The sequence below is a fragment of the Leptopilina boulardi genome, unplaced genomic scaffold (assembly GCF_019393585.1).
Source record: "Leptopilina boulardi isolate dan_hultmark-lab unplaced genomic scaffold, ZJU_Lbou_2.1 LbouV2_364, whole genome shotgun sequence".
NCBI classification, from domain to species: domain Eukaryota; kingdom Metazoa; phylum Arthropoda; class Insecta; order Hymenoptera; family Figitidae; genus Leptopilina; species Leptopilina boulardi.
Window position 1 is genome coordinate 204,467 of NW_026137934.1, and position 23,242 is coordinate 227,708.

The 23,242-nt window shown below is 28.3% G+C and overlaps 1 long non-coding RNA gene across 1 annotated transcript in view; it reads right to left on the minus strand.

The window, feature by feature from the left end:
* Positions 1–23,242, minus strand: part of LOC127286903 (uncharacterized) — a 342,205-nt gene that overhangs the window by 191,957 nt on the left and 127,006 nt on the right. Inside the window, exon 9 of the long non-coding RNA XR_007843811.1 lies at positions 13,891–13,919. This is a non-coding gene — a long non-coding RNA (uncharacterized LOC127286903). The remainder of the gene's footprint in view (positions 1–13,890; positions 13,920–23,242) is intronic.

Consider the following 23,242-nt stretch of genomic DNA (forward strand, 5'->3'; position numbering starts at 1 on the left):
TTGCTGTTCCAGTGAAACTTATCGTTGTTCCAGGTAAAGATTTTTTTCAGCAGAAAATTTTTTTGAAAATATATGCAAATAATATAAACGGATAGGCATACTCATTTTGTGCGCAATTCACATGATACACTGAAAAAAAATTCATTTTATTCAAATAATTAGTTACTTGACTATTATATCAAATAAATATTTACTTGAACCAAATAATTTTTATTTCAATTAAATAAACTGTATTTGCGAAGCAATAATTTTTGTATTTGAAACAAATACAATTTAATTAATTCAAATAAAAATTTATTTGATGGAAATAAACATTTATTTGATAATAGTCAAGTAACCGATTATTTGAATCAAATAAATTTTTTTTTTTTCACTTCAGGAAATATCAAATCTAAAACGTGATTTTTCTCTCTAAATATGATTATTTTTGAAATAAAATTGGACATTTATCGCTTGAGTGATATCTATAGACGAATATATATATATATATACATCTAGCATGCCAAACGTAAATACGTAAGAGGAAGAAGAATTTTCTTTTTACATAGAAGATACACTCGTAGAACGCGGTCATAAATCGCAAAGCGATATTCGCATTTTGCTTAAAAAGAAAATCTGGGAGATTCTTCATGGAGACGTTATACTCGGCTGTCCAGGTGCCTCATTCTCATCTTTGCACGACGACGTACGAGCGTGCCGAGGAAATTGACTTGAAACGAGGAATTTAGTGCCTGGGCCTCGGTCCAACGACCAATCATTCTCTCTCTCTCACTCTCTCTTCTGGGCTCTTCCGAGAGGTGAGGCTGAAAAAAATAGAGGGGGGGGCAGTGGGAAAAGGGACCCAAGAGAGAGAGAGAGAGAGAGAGAGAGAGACCAGGAACATAATCTTACGTATCAATTAGCCTCACGGTCCGAGGGCCTTACCCCCCGCGGGCCTTTGACCGTGTGCCGCTTCGTCTTCGAGGTGTGAGAACTCGAGACACGAACTGAACATTCGTTTTACACAACATCTTCATTGGACGATCATTTTTTTTTCTTTTTTTAGATTTGGGGCCTACGCGCGTATACCTTTTAAACATCTGGGCATTATATTCACATTTCAAAACATCAAAAACCGATTCGAATCATCTTCACACCTTGCCATACTCCTATCATATGTATATATATTATATTATATTATATATATATGTGTGTGTCTCATATTTTATGTGTGGTTATTCCAATATGCTTTCTTTGTTTATTTTCTTCTTTGGGAAATTAATTTTTGTCAAATTAGAATTAGAAATTAATATTCCTCACCTATTCGTTACACTTGATGTAATTTTTATAGAACTGCTCTACAAATCTGAAATTGTAAAATTTTTTTTACTAAGAATTAGTGACTAACATTTTGCTTTTGAATTAGTAAAATTTAATAGTTTAAAAAAAATATTTTTTTTTAAACTAATTCAAAAACAAAAAGTGAGTCACTAATTCTTCGTTAAAAATTTTACTAATTCGAGAGAGCACGGAAAGAAAGCTTTATCTGGAACAGCGAAAGGTTTATTAGTGAAAGATTTAACTGAAGCAATTAAAACTTTTGCTATTCTAGTAAAACCTTTTTCTATTCTAGTAAAACCTGTTATTGTTCCTGGTAAATCTTTTTAGATTTATATATATTATTTATTTTATTATTAGCAAAAATGTTGAATTTTTATTTAACAGATTTTCTATTTAGACATTTAAAAATTCGATTGAGAAATTTTTGAGAAAAATGCTAATGAAAATATTGTCTTCTAAATTTTTTAATTTAATAAAACAAAATAGAAAATAGAAAACAATAATTGAAAAGAGAAAAAGAAATATAATTTACTAATCGTAATAAGTAGAATTGTATATCACCCTAATAATATAGGCAATGCCATATCATGTCAATTATATACCCACATGATAATCGTATACAATTTTAATGACAATAATAATATTCTATTTCAATGTGTGTATATACAATTATTCTTTTTCTACAAATAGTGCATTTATATAATTAAATGAGTCTATAATTTGAAAAAAAAACAGAATAAAATCAAAGAATTTTTAACGTTATAGAGAAAATACTTGTAGAAATAATATTTAACAACAAAAAATTAAATATTCCAAAAACTCTTTTCCGGTTGTCTCTTTGGTAATAAATTTAAAATTTCATACATTTCTCAATTGACTTTAGTGCGACAATGAACCATTCAAAGCATCCATCAATATTGAAACATTCTTTATTGTCCATAAAACAGTCCCGATGAGAGTCTTGTACAGTTTTATGGTTAAAAAAATAAATAAAATGGAAAAAATACTACGAAATTCTCTAATTTTTCATATAATTTCCAATTGAAATATAATTTTCAAAAAAAATATTCCCACTCATATTTTCAGTAATATATGAGTGTTTTTAAAACAAAATATCAAATACTTTTTTTTAGTACAGTATTTTAGAAAAATAGCAATGTAAAAGTGGAAAAAAAATTTGAATATGTATAAAATTATTAATTAATTAATTTATTTATATAAATAATATTATTTTAATAAAAAATGTAGTGGAAAAAATTTAATAAGAAAGTAATAAACAATTATATTCTTCAAAAATTCGAATTCGAAAAAAGAATTTTAATTTTCTTATTATAAAAATATTAAAAATTATTAGTGAAACATATTGTGATTAGTAAGAATTATTGAACAGGCAAAAGAATATTCTTCATGGTACTGAGAGCAGTTTGTTGAAAATGTGTATGTGCGGTATCACATATATACGTACATATATATAGAGGTATATATAGATATATATGTATATATATATACATAAGTAGTGTCATGCAATTTGCATATACAATGAACGTGCTTCCAATTGAAATGCAAAGCATCATTTTTTTTCAAAATCTGACAAGAAGAATTACTATTTACGATGGCCTACGACAAAAATGCTAAATATACTCATATTCCCCCGGCCCTCTCTCTCTCTCTCTCTCTCTCTCTCTCTCTCTCTCTCTCTCTCTCTCTCTCTCTTTCTCTCTCATGATTCTTTTTGCATCTATTTAAGTTTCAACATGTTCTTCTCAGTTATTCTTATTTATTAAGTATAACTGATTTTCCTCAACACGCGAAACATAATTATTCGACAGTAAATTCTGCTATTACTCCTATACTTATTTAATTTCTTCAATTTATTATAGGGATAAAAACACTTCTTCTTACTGAGAGAGACTTTGAATATATAAGTATACGTAATACTTATTATATACAACACATATGTTTAAAAAATCATTATCTATTATTATTATTATTTATTTATTTATTTCAGGGGGACGATTATGTAATTTCATTTCCACTTCCACTTTCATTATTCTACTTCCACCATTAAACTTACACTTCCACTTTTACCCTTCCTCTTCCACCATTCCATTTCCACTTTTACCCTACTACTTGCACTTTCACTTCAATTTTCACAATTCCATTTCTACCATTAAACTTCCACTTCGACTTTTACCCTCTCTCTTCCACTTTCACTTCTATTTTCCTAATTTCACTTTCACTTTTCCATTTTTATAATTCCATTTCTACTTTCGTGAAAGTGGAAGAGTGAAAGTAAAAAGGTGGAAGTGACATGGTAATAGTGGAAATAAAATGGTGAAAGTGGAAATAAAATGGTGAAAGTGGAAATAGAATAATGAAAGTGGAAGTGGAAATGAAATTACATAATCGACACCCAGAATATTTATTAATTCCAAAATTATTATTAATTAATATAGGTGATTTGTTCTTTTTCTAATCTTATAAAAAATGATTAGTAATTATAAAAACATATTGAGTAAAAGGAATAATTAAATCTAATAACAGGATTGTTAATATAGAACTAACAAATCTGGTTTGTTGTGAAAATAAATTTTTTTGTTTTTTCAACTATATGTATTACTGTTATCACAAAAAATGCAAAATAAATTAATTTTTTGTTTGAAATTTTAATATTAAATTTAAAATAAAATACTCTTAAAATAAGAAAGAATTCTGCCCTCAAGAACAATATATTTCTTATAAGAACTATTTCTTGAATTAAAAATTCTTTCTTATTTTAAGTATATTTTATTCTAACATTAAAAATAAATGAAAAGTATATTCTTTAGTAGGCGCGAAGAAAATAGACTTAAATTTAGAATTACGGTTTTTCATTGGTAAAGACTTATGCAAACAAATAACAATAAAAATTGTTAGAAGAGTAAAAAAATTTATTCCAACAAATCAGATTTGTTAGTTCTATATTAACAAATAAATTGTAACAAAATTCTTTTTCTCTCAGTGAAGAAGACAAGTGTTTATTATTAATTATAATTTATGAAGCTCTGTCTTATAAAAAAATAAACTCGGAAAAAAAACATGAAATAAGGGTACAAAAAAAGGGTTGGAGCAGAAGGGGGGGGGGTTGAGAATTGTTCTCCGCGAGGTCGACACGGAAAAAAAAAGGAGATGAGTCTCGCGCGGTGAGATATCATATATATATATACATGAAGAGGGTCCCTGAAGGGCGAGAGAGGGCACACGCGAAGGGTTTGGGGCGTGGTCGTGGGGTGATTTAACACTGAAGGTGCGTGTCTCTATTGCCAGGCCGCAAAGAAACACGGCCTGCAACAGCTAAACAACAGACTCTTTCGCGTTTTGGGGCGGCAGCTTTACAGCCGTTTAGTGTTTTACGGCCGTTTTATGAACGCCGCATTGCCTTTCGTGTGAGAGAGAACCGACTCCTTTCCCTTACTCCTCTCCCCCCCCCCCCCAATCTCTGTGTTTTTTGCCCCAAGAGAGAGAAAAACAACAACAACCACAATAATAATAATAATAAACAAATAAAAAATTCTCACTTTTGTTCCACTAAACTTTTGTCCTCTTTCAATATATCGAATTTTATACTCAAAAATCAAAAAGTTATAAAATGTATATATTGTCCGACAGTTTATTTCATTTTCGAATCAGAAAGAGAGCAAAATAAATTGCCATTTTGCTGAGTTGTTAAAGTAGAATTTATTACACCTAGTAATGTTTCTTTATGTTATAACTTTGAAAGAATGTACTGAAGTAAATTCCTGAGTTAATCTCTTCAAATTTTCTATAGCGGCACATAATCACAGTTGCATGTATATATATATAGTTTTAAAATGTCAAAAATATAACGGTATAAATTTTTGTCAATTTTTAATAAAATTCGATATATTGAAAATATTTTTTTAAAAAAAACTGGTTTGGATTTTTTGAAAATAAAAAAAGAATTTCTATTTTTAAAAAGGTCGTTAATTGAAAAGAAATCTAAAATCGAATTACAATTTATGGGACATAAATTATATACGCGAGGAGAAATTAATTCATTAAAGCAATAAAGAATTCTTTTTCATGTTTTATTTTAGAAGTGCGTAAAACGTCTCTTCTTTTTTTTTTCAATCAAATTAGCATCGCATCCATATACGGTAGTCTTGAAATTTGTATAAAAACTTTTTTCGCTTATTCGTCGAAAAAAGGAATTTTTTATTATGTAAAAAAGATTCATAAATTTGACTTTACAGGTAGCTGCGGCTATCATTTTTTTTTTGTTTTGCTTTTTAAAATATCAGAAGGAATAGGTCCTTTCTTCGTATATGCAAAATAAACATTAAATTTCGATTTCGACAGGAATTTTGCTAAAAAAGTGGTAAAGCAGCTTCTTCATTTTTATTATTATTATTGATCAAAAGAAGATTATGCCGAACTTTGTGGAATAAGAGAAATCAATTAATTTTACCCAACATCAAAATTTTATATATATATACAAATAAAATGGTTTTCTTTTAATTTTAAATCAAAGTTAACCATTTTTTTTAGAAATATTTAAAAAAAAAAATATGTAGAATTTTAAATATTTTTCTAAATGAATAAATTATGATTTGTTAACAAAATTTTTTCCATCACTTAGAAATTCATTTTTGTTTATATTGTAGTAGAACATTTTTTAAAAATATAATTAAAATTTTTAAGTAGATTATTAATTATTAAAAGCAATTTCATATTTGCTGTATGTTTGTCAAGTTTAAAATATTCCATAACTTTTTTAAATGTAATGAAAAATTTAGGTTTTATTTCAAAAAAATTGTAACTCTCTTAAATTCTTTCCTTAATCATCGGTAATTTTCTCATTCTCGGTTACATTGCATCACTGAATGAAAAAAAAAAACACCGTGTGTCGCTCTACAGCCCAATTTAAAAAAATTTAATTTACAAAACATTTTAATTTCTACATTAATATAAATTATTTACACGGAAAAAAAGAAAAAGTAACTTTTACTACTTTAAAAGTAAAATTGGACCTGTCCGAAGTTTCTGCGCATCTCTGGCAACTTTTACTCCAAAAATAGTAAAATTTACTTCAGAAATAGTAAAAATTACTACGGAAACAGTAAAATTTACTACAGAAATAGTCAATTTTACTATTTTTCGAGTAAAAGTTGCCAGAGATGCGCAGAAACTTCGGACAGGTCCAATTTTACTTTTAAAGTAGTAAAAGTTACTTTATTCGTTTTTCCATTTTTCTCCGTGTATATATTTAATTAATAAGAATGTAAATAATTATAAGAATATGATTAATTATATAAAAAAATTTCACAATCATTCCCAATATAATAAATAAGAAAATGATTGAAATGGAATTCGTAAATTGATCTTCAGTTGCGCAAATTAAAGACCAACTTTTTTTTTTTTTCTTTCTGATATGAAAAAGAAAAATGATAAAACGAAAATTAAAGGTGCGTGACTGGGACTCGGGGGTTTCGTGTAAGACCGATACTTTAAAAATGAAACCTGGTAAAAAAGCGATCAAACCAACACTTGGAATATCATATTATATATACATATATATATATATAGTGCGAGAGCTTTTAAAGGCCGTGAAAAGGAATGTTTCGCGGGGCAAAAAATACCAAGAATTGAGAGGGCGAGGTCTCAACTCTCTCGCCTCGACTTTTTAATTAAAAATTAATCGGTACAAATTAATTTAAATGTAAAAAGACGGTTCTTTGCCGCTAGCCTGGCACGTCGCAAGGACGACAAGGACGAGAGGCGCACACACGAAGGATGAAGAAAAAGGTGGAGCTGCTTTCCAAAGGAGGCGGGGACCATATATGATCGTTATACCAACCGGTAAGCGCGATAATCGAATCCTCTCTCTCTCTCTAAGAATCGAAACAAAGGTCGATCTATGAAGACAAGTGGGTTTTGAAAGAGGATAGAGAATAAAAGAGAGGCTTATTTTATATATTCCTCACCGAGAAAATTGACGCAAATAGCAAGAGCGTGTAAAAGCTTCAAACTGGTTCGTTTGATTATCAATACCTTGTTACCGTTTAACTGGACAATTGATTTTGTTTATATTTTCCCACTTTATTTATTTTCTATTCAATATATATATAAAAATTTTTTTAAATTATTTTCTTTCAAATGGAATTTTCTTTTTTCCCCGGGCAATATTTTATTCACATTTTTGGCAAACTTTTCATTTTATTTATCAAACAAACATTGATAGGAAATATTTTAATATTGCCACATATTTTCCCGGGCGATATTGTCAGGAAAATCTTAGACAAATGTTACCAGAAAAACCAGAAGAAGAAAAAATTGCCTGGAAAATGTGATGATTTTTCCTCCAAAAAAAATTTCTAGCACTATTGCCAGAAAAAATTGCGAGAATTGCCGGAAAATCATAAAATATTTCCTGGGCAAAAATTAGCTAATATATTGAAAATAAACTGTTTTCGTATATTGCCCGGAAAACTAGCGTCGATATTTGAATAATATTTTAAATCTGCCTTTGATTTTGTCAAAATACAGTTTCAAATTTTGTCTTACGATATTTTTCTCCAATTTTTCCTGTCAATATTTGTAAGATTGCCGTTTATTCGTCAAATATTGTTTCTATAGAGAGATGAGAAATATTTTAATATTGACACATATTTTCCGGGCGATATTGCCGGGAAAAGCTTAGACAAATGTTACCAGAAAAACCAGAAGAAGAAAAAATTGACTGGAAAATGTGATGATTTTTCCCCCCAAAAAAAAATCTCTAGCACTATTGCCAGAAAAAATTGCGAGAATTGCCGGAAAATCATAAAATATTTCCTGGGGAAAAATTAGCTAATATATTGAAGATAAACTTTTTTCGTATATTGCCCGGAAAACTAGCGTCGATATTTGAATAATATTTTAAATCTACCGTTGATTTTGTCAAAATACAGTTTTAAATTTTGTATTACAATATTTTTCTCCAATTTTTCCTGGCAATATTTGTAAGATTGCCGTTTATTCATCAAACATTGTTTCTATAGAGAGATGAGAAATATTTTAATATTGACACATTTTCCGGGCGATATTGTCAGGAAAAACTTAGACAAATGTTACCAGAAGAACCAGAAGAAGAAAAGATTGCCTGGAAAATGTGATGATTTTTCCCCCAAAAAAATCTCTAGCGTCGATATATGAATAATATTTTAAATCTACCTTTGATTTTGTCAAAATACAATTTCAAATTTTGTCTTACAATATTTTTCTCCAATTTTTCCTGGCAATATTTGTAAGATTGCCGTTTATTCGTCAAATATTGTTTCTATATAGAGATGAGAAATATTTTAATATTGCCACATATTTTCCGGGTGATATTGTCAGGAAAATCTTAAGACAAATTTTACCAGAAAAACTAGAAGAAGAAAAGATTGCCTGGAAAATGTGATGACTTTTCTCAAAAAAAAAAATAATAATAATAATCACTAGAATTATTGCCAGTAAAAATTGTGAGAATAGCCGGGAAATCATGAAATGCTTCCTAGGCAAAAATTAGCCAATATTAAAGGTAAACTTATAATGTTGCTTTTCCTGGCAATATTAGTAAGATTGCCGTAAATTTTCCCGGCAATATTTAGTAAATAAAAACGATTTCCAATATTTTGTCCAATTGCCAAAATAATATTAATATTGCCTAAAGTTTTTCGCAAAACATTACAAATAGCCGCAATTTTTCCGAGAAATTTTTTAAATTCAATAATTTCGAGCAAAAAATTTTTCCAACTTTAAATAGTTTTAGAAAATTATATTCGTTCCTGAAATTGATATTTAAAGGAAAATGCCAGAATAAGAAGAGTTAATTTCAAAGAGAAATAGAAAAATACAATTTGATTGAACTGATTTCTATATATATATATATGGTATAGATTTCTAGAGTTTGTAAGAACGGTTATACTTGATTATTAGACTGTCTTTAAAGACCATAAAAGTCAAACAGTACCACGGAAGCTGGGATTAGTAATTTTCCTCTCCTTTTTCTCTCTTACTCTCTCACTCTTGGCTCGTTATTTATTTCTTTCCGTTCAGTCTCATCTTGTGTTCGAATAATGGAGGTGAAAAAGAGGGGAAAAGCAACAGCGGCACGAATCCACGCCTACCCATAACGATATTTTAATTAAACCGAGGCGCGGTCGAGCAGCCAAGAGAGGAGAAATTCAATCTCGAGATAATAAATGATCGTGGCCCAACACCTTCCCTGACTGCTGACGAGCCGACATCACGCTTAAAGAGTTCACACCTTGCTACATAAGTTATATGATAGCAGGCAGAGAAAGACAGAGAGAGAGGGGGGGCACACTGAATGCCGTGGACTAGAAATGACCTATCCAATTATACCTCACGATGTCTTGTCTATCGAGAAAGTGAGATGTTACTTGTTCGTATATAGTATAACCATTTAGCATTAACCTCATCCAAAAGACAAGAGTCTTGCAAGGAAATTTATGGAAAGTCAAACACTTATAATACAGTGCAACCTACACGTAACAGAATTATATTACTCAATTATTCAATTTTAAACTCCTATCTACTATAAAATTTATACTTTCACAAAAGCCAACTCTTTCCTAAGTATTAAAATTAATTCTCCATTCTTTTTGCCGAAATTATTCTCGTCGTTAAATAATTTTTATTTTCACAAATTTTAAATTTTAAAAAATTTATATTTTTAATATACTTTTTTCGGTATGAAAAAGACAAAATTAACAACAAAAAAAATTATAACCCTATCTAAACGAAAATATACAAAATAATATTTCGTGACTTCTTGATTTTGCTGTCTTTTTTCTTTTTTATTTGCCAATGCACTTTTTCAAACACAGCCGTTCATTATTTTATTTTTCCTAAGAAATTTAGAGAGTCGTTGTCAAAAAAAAAAATTACCAAATACGTGTTAACGGCTCGTCATTTGTTTTTTGACAAGAAAATTAGTTATATCTGTCGACACATCTTTCGTTTCTTAAAATTTCGTCTGCCTTCAGGGTTAATTGGACTCTAGCGCATATGTTCTCAAAAAATTTCACAAACTGACCGACTTTTTAAGTTGTTTTCCCTTCATTCGACACGCAAAATTGGACCCAGCATCTTGCATCAAAAAAAAATTAAAAATTTCAAAACGAATGTATGCTTTTATAAAATCGTTTCTATTTCTTTTTGAAAAAAGATAACCGAATTATGAATTTTGATAAAAAAACGAAAATTTGCGATAAATAAATTTTTTCATTGTCAAATATTCGGAAAAAGGAAAGGTAGAAAAAATATATATATAAACGAAATATTATACAAAGAAAAGAAAAATAAATTCATCTGAGTGTTATTTCAGTCGCACTTAATTTGCGAACCCGTATATATATATATATGTATATATAATTAAGAAGAGCCACGTGCTACCGTCGTGTCGATCAAAGATTTATAGTTATTAATTTTATAATAGACTCATCAACGAGGCGTGTATATACCCCCCTTCGATACGTGACGCGATCCATCGTGACGTGGTCATGCTGCTTGGACTAATGGATCATTTAATAAAAAATAAACAGGTTCCGCGAAATCAACGAAAACTATATGAGAGAAAAAAAAGAGTGTATATACTCGTTTCGTCGAGTCATCTTCAAAACATTTGTCTTCTCGTTCTGTATAAGCCATGCCGTGTTTATTGGCTGCCATAAGGGCGTGTCTCGTTGTTTTAAGAGAAAATTTGATCAAAGTGAATGAATTTTCCACTTATACAAATTTGTATCTTGATCCCCGCTCACGATTTTTTTATTTTTATTTAACAAATTATTATTTCAAGGTAAAATTATAGAAGTACAAATTGCAAGTGAATTTTATTCTACACTGAAAAAAAAATTTATTTCATTCAAATAATTTGTTATTTTATTTAATTCAAATAATCGGTTACTTTAATATTATCAAAAAAAAAAAAAAACATTTACTTGAATCAAATAATTACTCACTTGAAAAAAATAATTTTTATTTGAATTAAATAAATTGTATTTGAACCAATAATTTCTGAACTTGAAACAAATATTATTTAATTGACTAAATAATTATTTATTTGCTAATAGTCAAACAACCGATTATTTGAATCAAATAAATTTTTTTCAATGTATATCATTAACACAGAAAAATTGGGAGATATTAAAATAGGATTAATTGATCAATAATTGTTAACTGATTGAAAATTTTCTAATGAAATTGTTTGCCTGGCTATGAAAGTTTATTTCACTTAAAAAATTTAGTAAAAGAGTATTTTTTATAATTTATATAGTAATTGCTTAGTAATTAGAATTATTTAAAACAAAAAAATTTTTTTAACATAATTTCCAGAAACTTTTATAGAACAACTTTGTCTGACTATGACAGTTTTTTTCACTTAACAAAATTTAGAAGAAAAATAGTAATTATTTAATTGTTTTATTTAACACAAAATAAATTCTAAAGTAAAATTTTACTAAAATTATTATTTATATCTAAATTAACCTTGTCTGACATTAATATAGTTTATTCTACTTGAAATATTAAGTAAATAAGTTTTTTATAATTTAGTAAATAATAATTATTTAATAATTAAAATTATTTAAAACCAAAAAAAAATTGTTTCAATTTTAAAGTAACAGCAATATTTGTGAAACAATCTTGTCTGACTTTGGTAGTTTTTTCTACTTGAAAAGCAATTCAATATTAAAATAGTAATTTATTATTTTTTTTATATTATTCAAAGCGAAAGAAATTCTAATTTAAAATTTTAATAAAATTAATATTTATATCTAGGTGAATCTTGTCTGACTATAAAAGATTTTTCTACTTACAAAGAAATTAAAGTTATTAAAATTATCCTCTATTCTTATTATACAATGAAAAAAGTATTTATTTGATTCAAATTTTCTTGAACTAAATAATTTTTATTTCATTCAATTAAGTGATATTTGTTTCAAATACAAAAAATATTGGTCCAAATACAATTTATTTAATTCAAATAAAAATTATTTGGCTCAAGTAAATATTTATTTAATAATCAAATAACTGATTATTTGAATCAAATAAATTTCTTTTTCATTGCAAAAAAAAAAAAAAAAATATTCCCCCTTTTCAGAATGGAGAAAGTCAAGATTGAAAGTCGATCAAAGTTAAATGTCGTGATCTGGATGTGAAGGCGCGCTCGCAGCACATTTGCAGAAGCTGCTCGCGTGCCTTCAAGGCATTAAGAGGAACGCTCACGGCAGCCAGTTTGAATTTCGAATGGTCGAAGAGCAAACTGTGGAAGGGGTGAGGGAGAGAAGGAGGGGGGGAGATAATTCCATCGACGGGGTGTTCTAATTGGCCTCTCATTACCGATGCTCGCCTTGTTTTGTACCAATATTGTTGGGTATAGTCTCCGATGGGGCCCCCGCACACTACTTGTTTCCTATACACTGAATATAACCGAATATAACCAGTGCAGTGTCCCGCCGATTATTGCTAGTTATTATCTGCTGTGGGACCGTTCGATTTAATGGGCAATTGTTTTGAACGCCGCGGCGCCATTTCCCGTTAATAGAAATTTATTGCAAGCCAACGCCAATATTCAAATACCATACCAAATTGTATAACCGAACTGTAAATATCCCTTATATATATATACGATTCCATTCAACAAAATTTTCAAAAAAAAAAAATAAATAAATAAACTCTATTTTCCATCATCGAGTGTTATTCATTTCTCAGAATTTTTATTTGTGAACAAAATTTTTAGAACTTATTCATATGCGTTTCTATCAAAATTTGATGATTCGGATTTTAGAATCTGTTTAAAAATTAATGTAGTATAATAATTAATATAATAACTGAATTTTCATCAAGAAAAAAATTATGTTTTCTTATTTCTCAGAATTCTTATTTAACAGAACTTCCATTTTGCCGAATTTTCATTTAACCAAATTTTCATTTCGCGGAATTATAATTTAACATAATTTTTAGTCAACCAAATGTTTAAGTACAGCAAAATTTCCATTATACTTATTCTTTATTTGCACGATAATATAAAAATTGTGCTAAATAGAATTTCTGCTAAACAAAAATTTCGCCCAATGAAAATTTGCTTAAATAAAAATCCTATCTTATAAAAATTTGGCTAAATGAATATTTTGTTAAAAAGGAATTCAGTTAAATATAAAAAAATTTATCAAATAAGCATTTTTGTTAAATGAAAATTTTGCTAAATAAACATTTTTGTTGAATGAAAATTTGGCTAAATAAAAGTTTTCTTAAATAGAAATTCTTTTCAGTATGAAATTTATCAAATAAGCATTTTTGTTGAATTAAAATTTAGCTAAATAATAATTTTATTAAATATGAATTCAGTTAAATATAAAATTTTATTAAATAGGAATTCAGTTAAATATAAAAATGTACCAAATAAGCATTGGGGGAAATTTATTTTGTTGAATGAAAATAAGGCTAAAAAAAAATTTGCCTAATTTCACTAAAATAAACAAAAAATAGTTACAAATCAGAATATTTATAAAAAAAAACACTCACCACTTTGTTGAATGATTGCTCCTTTGCATCTGAAACAAAGAAAAAAAAATTCAAATTGTAAAATAAATTCAAATCATAAACGTAATATAATATTAAAAAGAAAATAAGTCAAAATATGGAGAAAAAAATTTAAAAATATTAAATTTGTATTTTTTCGTGTTGATTATTATCTAACTATATATGAAATATCATTGGGAATCAATTCCAGCAGATGTCTTACTCGACACAATTCAGGAGCTATATATAACACCAAAAAATGTGTTGACTCATGTGTTAATCTGTAGCATCTAATCTGTATTTTTTTTTCTATTTTTTTTTTCTTTTCATATCGAATGGTAACAATGTCCGGTCTCATGACAAGGTCTTCCGACAAATTGGACTGAGTATAAAAAAAAAAGGAATTAAATTTTTATGATAGGGTTACAGCACCAAAGAATTTCAGCTTGCGAATTTCTACTGAAGAATCTATATTAGAGAAGGGGACGTATAACACGTCAACGGTTCCATATACTCATAAAGTTAATAACGTCCCAGATCCATTTTTTACCAACTCTCGCGCAGGTAATTGCCTTGGCGTTCTCGGAGAATATAATGTGGCTAATAGAAATCTAGGTATATAACAGGGTGCTTTGCGTGGGATAATTGGTCGAATTCTATTAAGAGTCGAGCAAAGGATGTCAGACCAGTTTTTTTTCTATCTTTCTTTTTTTTTTATTTTTTGATTTAGTGTGCGAGAGCAGTGGCAAATTTGTTAGAAACGAAATAAAAAGGCGGGGGATGATGATGATGATGCTGCTCCTTTTTGAATTCTTTTTTTTTTTCATTTTTGTTCGAGAACAAGAATCCATTATCTCCATAAGAGAATCGATCAAGTAACACTTTTCGATCAACTACTCCACCCACTTTGTGAAACAGTGCCATTTTGCTTCATTGATAGGTTTCTCCCTCCGAGAAAGAGAAAAAAGGAAAAAAAAAGAAACAAAAACCGCATACTTGAATTTGAAAATTGAAAGATTGGATAATGAACGTTTAAGATAATTTGATGGTTTCAAAAGATTTTGGACATTAAAAAAAAACGATGTATTGGTATTTTGACTTGACAACAAAATTTAAGTATGTATTATTTAATTATTTATTTACATATATATATATATTCACGTTTCAGATTTTAAAATAATTTACATTTTTTTTTATAGAAGATAAAGATTAAATTTAAAATTAAGATTGATGGAATCTACAAGCAAATCTTGTCTGACTTTGGCAGTTTTTTCTACTTAAAATTTTTATTTACTGCAACAAAAATTATATATAATAATTAATTGCAATTACATAATAAATTATTATTGTAGCATTTATTTAATAGAAATATTAATAAAAAATTCTTGTCTGACTGTGACAGTTTTTTTCTACTTAAAAAAACAATTCAGTATCAAAATAGTAATTTTTTTTTATAACTATTCAATGAAAATTAAATTCTAAAGTTAAATTTTAATAAAATTAATATTTTTCCTCCAGGTGAATCTTGTCTGACTATAAATGATTTTTCTACTTAAAAAATTAAATTAAAATTAATTCTTCATATCCAATTGAGATAAAAAGAACATCTTTATAGAAAAATTATTAATTCCTCAATTTATAATTAAAAAACAAATCCTTCAATTTCGAGCAAATTTTTTGTTTCAATTATTAAAAATTTTTTCCCCTTTTTTATTTTTAATTTCCGATATGTGTACATATACTTTTTTATCGAGGGAAGTTTACAGACTAGAGTAAAAAAAAAAAAATTGCAAAAGTGTTGGTGAAACGGGATCAATGTCTTAATTTAAAAAGAAGCTAACCTTGAAATTCAAAGAGATCCCTAAGTGGATTCGTGCATCTTTCGGGGGGCTAGAGGGAGAGAGAGAGAGAGAGAGAGAGAGAAAGCACGTTTGACAGCTGTTGGATGATTTTATAATTGAAAAAAATCATGGAAGCAGAGGCTAGGGGCATCAATTTAGTCGATTGTCCACTCTTAGTCTGGAAGTTATAGGGCCTGAGCTCTTCGTCCCAGAGAGAAAACCTACTATAGATTATCAGACCTGTTATTACGATCCAAGAGCGGAGGTTTTTTCGGGACTAAAAATTGGTTTTTAATGCTGGGTTCGTCGCTTTCTTATGACCCGAGGGCCCCCCTGTTGGTAATAACTATATTATCGAAGACTACGACCACGCTTATGTTTATATATACGGATATATATTCTATAGTGATATAGTCTTTGGTAAAACAGTTTCTATAGATTAGACCTTATGCCCTTACAACAGCGAGCGATTGTTCCAAAGGTTTTTCGAATATTATTATTTTTTTTTTATTCCAAACAAGCTATGATGAATTTTGAAGAAAACTGAAATTTATAATAATCTTTACAACTCATTTATCTCAAGCCTAATTATATACACAAGACGCGCTGCGGCATATATATAAACATATATATAATGCATTTGATATTGTATTTTCTATATAGATTTTTTTAAGTATACTTGAAAAAAATCCAATTTAATAAACTTTATTAATAAACTTTATTAATAAATCATTTATATTCTTTCATCTTTTCCCGATAATTATAATTCGTAATATTGTTTCTCATAGGAGCAAATTAAACTGAAAAATTTTTTCATTAATTTTCCATTTAGAAAATATATTTACGATTCTTTTAAAATTTTAAGAAATTATTTTTGACTTGATGGAAATTTTTTCTACATTATACGATTGGAAAGAGTTTTTTCAGGTTAGAAAATTAATTTTTTATTTTTGAAACAAATCAAATATTTTTCAATATTTTCATTTTCAAAATAGAAAATTAAATCAATATTCACTGTAAAAAATAGGAGTTTAATTTTAACTCCCTAGGGGATGCTATAAAAGTCCCACCCTTTTGGAGTTGAAGCGAAGGATTTAATGCTTTACGAGTTAATTTTATGCCTAGGGAGTTAGTTTTAAGAAGTTAATTTAATTATTAACTCCCTTTTTGAGTTGATTTTTAACTCGAAAAATTTAACTCCCAGTAACGTTAACTCCCTCATTTTTTTACAGTATACAGACTGTTAGAAATCGAACTCTGTAAACAAAAGAGAATTAGATTTTAACTCCCAACAGGACTCTATACAAGTCACACCCTATTGGAGTTGATTTTTAATTCCAAAAATTTTACTCCCAACTCCGGTTGCATTAACTCTTGAAATTTTTTACAGTAAAAAATTTCATGAGTTATATTGCACAAAAAGAAAGTTATATTTTACAAAAAGGGAGTTAAATTCACACGTTTCGGGATTGAAACTACATGATTTCAATCTTTTTGGTGTAAAGTTGGAGTCCAATTTCCAATAGGGCACTGTACACAATTTCTAGAATTACTGGCAACCGAAGTTGGGAGTACAATACTTGGGATTTAAAAATCAACTCCAAAATCAAATTCCAAAGGTGGGGTGACATTAGATTAACTCCCTAGGCGGAAAATTAACTCTTAACTCCTTGGGTTTAAAATTATTTCCCTTAGCATCAATTCCTTCAGCTTTAACTTCAAAAAAAATGTGATTTTTATAGAGTTAAAATTTAACTCTTTTTTACTGTTTAGGAGAGAGTGCACTGTAAAAAAAAGGGAGTTAGACTTTAACTCCCAACGGGACTCTATAAAAATTCCACTCTTTTAGAGTTGAAGCAGAGGGAGTTGATGCTAAAGGAGTTAATTTTACGCCAAGGGTGTTAATGCTATGTGACTTAATCTAATGTCAACTCACATTTGGAGTTGATTTTTAACTCCTAAGTATTTTACTCCCAACTTTGGTTGCCATTAACTCAGGAAATTTTTTAGTGAACAATGTAAAAAGTGTAGGGAGTTATACACTATAAAAAAATGAGGGAGTTAACGTTACTGGGAGTTAAATTTTTCGAGTTAAAAATCAACTCAAAAAGGGAGTTAATAATTAAATTAACTTCTTAAAACTAACTCCCTAGGCATAAAATTAACTCGAAAAGCATTAACTCCCTTCGCTTCAACTCCAAAAAGGTGGGACTTTTATAGCATCCCCTAGGGAGTTGAAATTCAACTCCTTTTTTAACCGTGTATAATTTTCCCAATGGTTGTAATTAATTCTACAAATTTTTTATGACAACCAGAGATGGATGTAAAATTTTTGGAGTTAAAAATAAACTCCGAAAGTAAGTAACAAAAGATATCATCAACTCCTTTTGCTTCTACTCCAAAAGGAGTACCTACTTCTACTCCCATTGGGAGTTAAAATAACTCCTCTTTTTCAAATGTACGAATCGAAACAAAATTTGTCAAAAAAAAATAATTTGACATCGAAAAATCAAGAAAAAATGTGTTTGACTCTAAATGTTATTTGATTGGACAGCTTCCTTTATATAATATATATCGAGAGCGGCAAACAACGCGCGTCGGTTGTTCGTGAAACGATTTATTATGAGAATTATGAGTGGTCGTAGACCCTAAGAACCGTGCAACTTACTTCGCTTTGCCCCATGGAACTGTGGGCAGTGCTCGAGGAGGTGCTAGTAAGAGGCGGTACTGCCTCGTAAACCTTAGATTTACTTCTGGCTGGCCGCCATCAAAGTATCATGTGGCATGTACCACTACGCAGATCGTACCTCGTGTGCCTCGGAGAGCCGTCTCGAGATACTTATCGACAATATTGCAACGAGAAAAGATTAGAGGTAGAGAGGGTGTACATTGGGAGGGTGGAGGTGCAACGAGAGATAAAAAAAAAAGAAACAAAATTTTTAAACCAGGGTGTAAAAACTTTTTAAAGTTACTCTAGTCATATAAAGCAAAGAGATCTATACACTTTTTCCATCAACAATAATATCGAAAATTGATCCATGACAGCAAGTGATGATTGATTCCAAACCACATCAAGATACTTCCAACAAAATATCTCTCATCTCATCTTACTTCTTTTATAACCATAACATCGAGATACCATCATTTTGGCATCTGTTTCGTATATAATAAACTACTTCCTATTTACTACTTTTTACATTTTATAAACAAGAAAATAACTCGTTTTTTTCTATATCGGATCTTGTAAAATTTTCCATAATAATAATAAACTATTTTTTTCATTCTATTAAATAAATCGGCAATAAATGGAGATATCGAAATTTCCATTCACAATTTTTCTTTTGTGAAAATAAACTTTGAATTCTATGTGTGCTATAAGGAAAATTTCTAAGTGGTATAAATCAGAGTAAAGTCAGCCCATGCTTGCACGCGGTATATATATATATGGCATAGCTATCTGTATCATCTTGGCGTAAGCGGAATAAAATTTGGTAATAAAATTTGTTCCCGCCAGTTAAGCCAGACCGGGGCCCCTGCCAAAAGCGGCTATTAATTTTTTATCTTACATCTCCGCCCGTAGTCCGGGAGAGTGAGTGAGAGAGAGAGAGAGAGAGAGAGAGAGAGAGAGGTTTTCAATATCTGAGGGCCCCATAAAATCCCGTCTCTTGGCTCGCATCACCACGGCCTTCTCCCCATTATGTATATGTACATAAATGGATGTTCACGAGTAGGTACGTATCTGTTTATATGCAACTCTCTACCTACGTTATTATATATTAAAAGTTGCAACAGTCACTTGCAGTTATATGGGCGCCTCTTCTCCGAAAATGAGATAAATGAGAGAATAATCTTTTTTTATATATATAAATTTATATCTATATACAAGGGGGACGACAATTTCTTTGTCTCGCGAAAATTTCAGTTGTTTATATATCAATTTTGCGACATGGCAACGACTTTCAAATGCACAAAACAAAAATTATAAGCAAAGTGAAATTGAGTCATTTTTGATGTTATGAAAAATTTTTTTTTGATTCAAATGTAATCGATTACCTGACTATTATAAAATAAATATTTCCTTGAAATAAATAATTTTTATTTCCGGCAATTAAATTCTATTTGTTTCAAATAGAGAAATTATTAATTTAAATAGAATTTATTTGATTCAAAAATTTTCCAAAAATAACAAATATATTATAACAATGAAATATTTTATTAATTTATTGATCATATTGATAAATTTGTTTTTATTATCTAATTTCTCTGTCTGAAATATATTTGTGTACAATATGGGTCATTTTATTTTAAAATTTATACCTCTAACAAAAAAGTATCGCAGTATAGAACAGTTTTAAAAATAAAAATAATAATTTTATTAAAAACACTCTAAATATCTAATTATTATTATTATTTTAAAAAAATTTATATATCTCTAACCTTAGTTTGCAATCAATCAATATTTCAAACGACAATGATCTCTGCATGGAAACACAAACACGCGATTAAAAAATTTCGAACACTCCCGAAACCACGTTTTAAAATATGAAAATACTTTTTTAAAAAACTTTAAGCGATCACGAGTTTAAAATTTTTCGAACACTCCCGGAACAAAAAAATTTACTAAAATGACAAAAAAAATACACACACACTAAACAATTTTTTTTTCGTTCTCGAATAAAAATAAGATTAAAGTATTCCCGAGCATTTATTGAATTTATAATTGTATGTGAAAATATAAACTAAAAAAATGAAAGAAATAATAAAACTAGATTTAATAGAGCGAATATTTACTTTTTAATATTAGAAAATTTACACGCACTTTGATCACGTCTAAACAGGTCAATACGCGAATTGAAACTGATTTAATTATGCTTGGGATTTTCATTGTTATGACCTTGTTTCTTAAGGTACTTTTTGTGTACTTCAATGTATAAACAAACGGCTCGGTCAAAACGCAGGTATAATGATAGTTCCAAACTTCGACTTTAATTAATGTATAGTTGAAAGTATATTTTATAATATTATTATACAGGGTGATTTTTATGTTTCAAACACCCTAAAAATCTTTCTTTAAATTCATTTTTTAAACAAAAAAAAGTGGAATTAAAAAAATTTTTAGGGGGTCCGGAACATAAAAATCACTCTGAATAATAAAATATTATACAATATATAATATAATAAAAAAAATTAAAAATATAATTTTTTCTCACTTATATTAAATTACTGAAGGTTTTAATTTGAAAATTACTGTACATATAATTTTTTTTATACGAAAATATACTATCACTTCTTAACAGGTCAAAACACGAATTGCAAATAATTGAATTTTTAATTAAATATTAATTAAATTATATAATTAAATTGAATAATTTAATTAAATATGATCACGTTTAAACAGGTCAAAACACGAATTGCAACTAGATTGAATTTTATATTTTTGGAATTATTTGAATTGTAATTTTCTAGTTATTTATTTTTAATACTATTATTATTTTTATTTTAATACCAATAAATATTATGACATCTAAACAGGTCAAAACACGAATTGCAACTGGATTAAAATATTTGATTTTTGAATATAAAAATAAAATAATAATAATAATAATAAAATAAAATATTTTTGATTTTAGTTATTTATTTTTTCTACTATTATTACCTATTTACCTATATATATTTATTATTTTTATTCTAGTATAAAAATTACATATTTTAAAAATGTTCTACACATGTGTCTTTTGCTAGTCGTATAATTTAAAAAGAAGATCACCTACAATTATAGAAAAAAATCATTTTTCCTCTTAAAAGATCATCTTTGAAAAAAAAATCTCCATTTAAAAAAAACAAAAGATAATTTTTATTGCAAGAGGCGTTGAAAACAGAAAATTTCAATTTTTTCTGTACGAAAGTATACAAAAAAAAACTATTATTTCTCATATAATATTAAACCCTGATGCACTTGGGTGGTTCTGCGGGATCTCTCTCCCAGTTGCAACAGGAGATTGAAATCCCAAGATGCATAGGAAATCATTTTCGAAATTTACGAGGGAAGATGTTGCGCGCGAGTGCGAACCTTCTTGGCATCCTCAACAAAGGCCCTAATATTATGAAATATATATATATATATATATATATATTTACTATATATGAATCTCTCGCAAAAGTTTTCGAGAGGTGTACAAAACGTGCGCAGATCCAGATATATTTAATCTCAAAACCGTGTGGGTGGGGCTTGAGCGAAAGCGCGAGAGAGAGAATGTGGCGTGGCTTTTGTCGGAGTGCGCAGATCGTAGCGAAAAGATAACCGATATACGTCTGGGAAATATCGGTATCGATAGTCGATCGATGCCTAAATGGTTTATGTGAGCGATCGACCTTATGACCTCTGGGTAATAACCAACGAAGAAGCATCTGCCGCCTGATCTATTATGGATCGGACTCGATCGAACAAAGTTACACCTTGTACGCGCATAAAGATCGTCTCTCGCAAGAAAGAGTGAGAGAGAGAGAGAGAGAGAAACAAAAACCGCGCCCCGCTTTTGTACACTTCGTGAATCACGATAACCGAATAAAATATTATATATGCGTATATTATAAGAAAAAAAAAATCCTCACACAAAAAGCATATAAAAAATCCCGCAAATTGTTTTCACTGTTTCAATCCTCTCATCTTGAACGCGATTACTAAAATCTACAACCGGGAGAAACGCTCATACTTCTTTATCTCGATCAATCATATTTTTTTACATATTTTGTTATTATTGAATAAAACTAAAAAAAAATTTTATTAATAAATTAGATTTTCAATTTACTATTAATTTTTCCTTCTGCAAAAAAAGATTATTAACAATTATTTATCATAATTTAGCAACGAATTAATTTAACAATTTATCATTTTGGCTGAATAATAATTTCCTATTGAAAAATCAGTTACTTGATTATTATTAAATAAATATTTAGTACACTGAGAGAAACGATTGGTTGCGATTATAAAAAATACTGCAAAAATACTCTTACTAACAAAATGATATACCATTTGTTAGTAAGAGTATTTTTGCTAATTTATATTAGTAACTATTACCATTTAGTTAATCAGCCTAATCATTTCGTTAGTAAGGTAACTAATTAGTTATTCCAAAAAATAATTAGTTAATCCAACTAATAAAATAGTTATGCCAATCATTAAAAATAGTAACCATAACTAATAAATTAGCAACAGTTATAACTAAAAATGGTCATCTCAAAAATGATAACCCCAATCAATATTTTTTTTCAGTGTAGTATTAAATAATTATTGAGTCAAATTAAGTGGTATTTTTTTACAAAAATTATTTGATATCAATCGATTATTTGAATCAAATTTTCATGAAATTATTTGACAATACACAGAATATAGAAATTAATAACATAAAAAAAGTACTAAAATATAACATAAATAAAAATTACAATTATATTAATTTTCATTAATTATAAAAGTTAATAATTAACTCAAGTTTTGAATTAATTTTTAAAATCCA